Source organism: Neopelma chrysocephalum, unplaced genomic scaffold (genome assembly GCF_003984885.1).
Source record: "Neopelma chrysocephalum unplaced genomic scaffold, ASM398488v2 Primary Assembly neopelma1_96687, whole genome shotgun sequence".
NCBI lineage: Eukaryota > Metazoa > Chordata > Aves > Passeriformes > Pipridae > Neopelma > Neopelma chrysocephalum.
Genome location: NW_020925332.1, coordinates 864,161 through 868,143, shown reverse-complemented (window position 1 = coordinate 868,143; position 3,983 = coordinate 864,161). Strand labels below are relative to the sequence as shown.

The 3,983-nt window shown below is 54.7% G+C and overlaps 2 long non-coding RNA genes across 4 annotated transcripts; one reads left to right on the top strand and one right to left on the bottom strand.

Annotated features, from left to right (window-relative positions):
* The first annotated feature begins 903 nt into the window (after positions 1-903).
* LOC113981614 lies at positions 904-3,956 on the top strand. Of its 3 annotated transcripts, none has more exons than XR_003538469.1 (3): positions 904-1,023; positions 1,769-1,899; positions 3,843-3,956. It is a non-coding gene; the product is annotated as an uncharacterized LOC113981614 (long non-coding RNA). The 3 variants fall into 3 exon arrangements; XR_003538471.1 differs by having other exon boundaries at positions 952-966; XR_003538470.1 differs by lacking the exon at positions 904-1,023 and adding an exon at positions 1,391-1,573 and having other exon boundaries at positions 1,766-1,899.
* On the bottom strand, positions 1,925-3,662 carry LOC113981613. Its single transcript, XR_003538468.1, has 3 exons — positions 3,170-3,662; positions 2,465-2,574; positions 1,925-2,337 (listed from the first exon to the last, which is right to left on the bottom strand). It is a non-coding gene; the product is annotated as an uncharacterized LOC113981613 (long non-coding RNA).
* Positions 3,957-3,983: the final 27 nt, after the last annotated feature.

The window sequence follows — 3,983 nt, the reverse complement described above, 5'->3', positions numbered from 1 at the left end:
TTCCACCCATCCCAACGGGAACAGTACTACAGCAACAAAACAATAGAATAAACAACCAAGTAGTCAAAGATGAAAATAAAAGTAAAATAAAATCATAAGAGAATGAAACATCTTTTATTATTTTTCTTTATAACGATATTTCAACATCAGCCCTCCTGAGAGGCTGCATCCTAGTCCTTCTGGTTCGGGGGAGCACCCCTGAGCATGGGCTGCTCCCTCACTGGGCACTGACCAAAGCCGGCCGGCACAGCTGTCCCGGGACACCGCCTGCCCAAGACCCTGCATTGGCAGCTGCAGGGGACCGACCCCGGCTGCCCCTGGATCAGCAGCCGAGGCGGTGCTGCCCCATGGCTCCCCACCGCTCCCTGGAGCGGCAGCCGCGAGGGTCCCACCCCGGCTCACCGCCGCTCCTCGGCCCAGCGGCCGCGCCGATCCCGCGCCGGCTCCTGCAGCTCCCGCGCTGCCCCAGCCCTGCCGCCGAACTGCCCCGAGAGCCCCCCGCCCACCCCATTTATAGCCCGCGGCCCGCACAGTCCCGCCCCCCCGGGGCAGCCCAGCCAATCCCAGCCCCCGGCAGTGCCCAGCCCCGCCAATCCCCGCCCGCCCGTTCCCGCCCTGCCCGTCCCCAAGAGCCCCGCTGTCCCCTCAGGCCCCGCTCCCAGGGGCTGCTCCGCTCCCGCCCGCGCCCCGCCTCCCTCCCCTTCTCCCGGGAGAGCTCCCGGACGGGACGGGACCGCGGAGCTCCCACCGCCCTTCCGTGGTCCCAGCAGCGCCTGAGGGGAACGGGGGGGCGGGGCCGCGCGGAGGGGCCGCGCCGCGGCTGAGCGGGCAGAGCTTGCGGGACCGCTGCCGGATTGAAAAGGCGGGCTGTGATTGGACGGCGCCGAGAAAGGCGGGCCGGGATTGGCGGGTCGGACGCTGCCTCGGGCCGGGATTGGCGGGGCTTGGAGCCCGCGGCCGCGGGAGGTGCTCGGGTGGTCGGGCGGAGGGACGAGGGCCGTGTCGGAGGGGCCCTTCCCGCGGGTCCGTGGCTGTCCCGGGTCCTGCCCCCAGGACCCCGTCCCCTGCCCCGCCCCTTGGTCGGGCCGCACTCCCGGGGTCCCGGCCCCAAGGCCCCTGCAGAGCCCCTCGGGGAGCCCCCCACCGGCACACGGGGCGGTTCCGGGTCGCGAAGGCGGACTGTGCGGCATCGGGGACCGGGGAGCAGCGGCGACGCGGTGGGACGGGAGTCGGCGGCGGGGAGGACGCAGAGCAGCAGTGTGCCTCTGACTGCCTGTCCGCACGCAGCAGTTCTGCTTCTGTGGGGACTTAGACTGCCCCGACTGGGTGCCGGCTGAGATCAGCTCCCTGGTCGAAATCGTTAAGCGCCCGCTCCCACCCCCTATCCCCCTGCCCGCCCCAGGCCCACTGCCCACCCTCCTTCTCCCACGCAGTACCCGCTGATGCTGAAGTTGATCTGCACCCAGGTTCTGCGAACCAATCTCTGGCATGCCTCTCTGCAATCCCAGCCCTGCAGTTGCTATCCCAGTCCTACAGTGATTTCAGCTCCAGCTCCACGTCTTCCTACCACCAAGTGAAGTTGCTCCTTGATCAGAGCAGGATGTTTACTTCGGGTCCAGCTCTAGACACTATAGTCCATCTTCAGTCCCAGAGTAGCTATCCCAGCGTATGGGGATAGGGCTGGAGGTGGAATCACTGAGGGGCTGGCACAGTGGTTCTCCACATGTAGTGCTGAGGGACTCACTGTGTCCTCTTTTCTTGGCAGCAGCCATTGGAGAAAACAGAAGAGGCATCGTGTAGCACAGCGAGGCCAGAGTGAGTGAGCAGAGGAGTGGCCTCAGGCTGGAGAGGGGCAAGAGAAAGGCAATGTGGGCAAAGGGACCTCCCTGTTTTCACCAGGTAACCTGCTGGGTTGTAATATACTTAAGATGCATTTGCTGTGCATCCATATGGATAGGCTGCAAGCACGGGGGAAAAGTCTCACCTTAGAATGGTGACATGAAATCTCCTTCTATTAACCATCACGCATTTCTTAGTACCTAAAATCTATTTAATGAAAACCAAAACATCAAACAGTGGATTGATCAAATTGTGCCCTGGCTGCAGCAGATGCCTGACTGCACTCAGCAAATGGAAGGTGCCTCTGGGGACCAGTGGGTACTCTGGATGCTCATGCTGTCAGAGCTCAAAATCTAAGCTCTCAACAGAGAGATCTGAAGAATTTGCAGGAAAAGAAACTGCTTTCTGGTTCGTTCAGCTTCAGGAAGCCACAGTGGCAGATGGCCAAATGTGCAGTCAGTTGGCTGCAAGACCTTTAACTCATCGGACCAACAGTTACTGCAGAAAGAAAAATAAAAATCTATCAGAGGAAGCTGTTCACGGATAAAAGTCTTCATGCATGGTTCTGTGCAAGTTTCTTTATGCCATTCCTTCAGTTTTAACTCCATTACAAGTGATTCCAAACCTTCTGTTTCTGAAGATCTCATTTATTCGGGTTGCTTCTCCTCTGACATTTTATCTGCATGTCCTGCACAAAGTTTCTGAAGGCTGGTTCTTCATGACTCTCCTCAGTCACTGGGGGAAGAAACGACAGTTCAGCGCTATTTCAGTACTTGTTCTACTTGTGTTACTGAAAAAAAACTAGAATCAGGATAGCCAAAGCAACATAGAAAGTCTACTCCGTCTTCAACTACATTACAGGGCAAAGGAAATAAGTGGAACAGGGAAAGAATGAAGATTAAGTCTGTGAGCTGTATAAGAGAAAAATCACACTGTAACAACATAGAAGATTGCTCCAAGACCACAGTCACAGGAAAAGGGAAGAGAGCCAGGTGCAGAAACTGTAAGGCCAAAAAGATGATGGACACATCTGTGCATCAATCAGGTTCAGAGGTCACTACATGGCCCAAGCCTAACAAGTTCTCTGGTTTATGTGTGTTATATACCTATTAATTACATGAATAGAAAATTTACAATTCAACTTTCACAAAGGTTATAGAGTGATATCCCTGGACTGACCATTGCAGCTAAACTTCTGCTACAGATTCTGACACGTCAGGTGACTGAATGTTTGCTTGTTTTCTAGGCTCTCCTTACAGTCCATCCAGGTCATGAAATATAGAGGGGATTTCTTGACTAGACAGGCAGCTTTTAGACCTCATTCCCTTACCTTCATGGTCAATGTCATCAGTGTCACTCTCCCTCTCTTCTTGCTCTTCATCGAGAGTTCCTCGTGTTAGAATTAGCTCAGAGGGACCCATTGCAGAAGTATCAGGTCCTTGAAGGGAACAGAAACAGCTGTACACAAACCAGCTTGCTAAAGGTAAGGGAGTGTGTGCACTGAAAACTTCTATCTGCACAGAAACACAGCAATGAACACCTGCTCTAAGGGGATAGAAAGCTGCTTGTGGATCCCAGACACAGGACAGACTCCATCAGCACCTACTCGCCTCATATGAGGAACAGAGCAGCCAACAGCAGAGCTTCCTCATATTCTAGTCTGACTGTTTCACCTTTTCTAAAGTATTTCATCATTTCTAGTAGGTCCACTGCTTTAGCTACACAGCGGGGTTTCTTCCAAACCTGTGACTGACACAGGAAGAGCTGAGTGTGACCAATCCCACAGGAACTCAAGCCCCACTCCTCTAACATGGAGCTGCTTTCACACTCCTTGTGAGGACAAAGAAGCACCGTATTACTGCACAAGGCAAACTCTTCACAAAACTTCTGCAGTAACCTTTATCTTCCTGGGGAGGTACCTGCCAGTGTGCTGCCCTGCACACACACACTGCCCATGTCCTTCCACAAGTGTTCCAGCTGCTCTCTCTTTTGCTTATTTTCAGCTTCCTCCTGTAGATAAAGATTTACATGTGGATTCTGAGAACATTTAAAACATCAGAAGAGAAACCTCACCCAAACCCAGCAGTCTGTCCCCCAGTCAGAGAGCAGAAGTCACTGTGCAGGTCTTACATTTCAACTAAGGT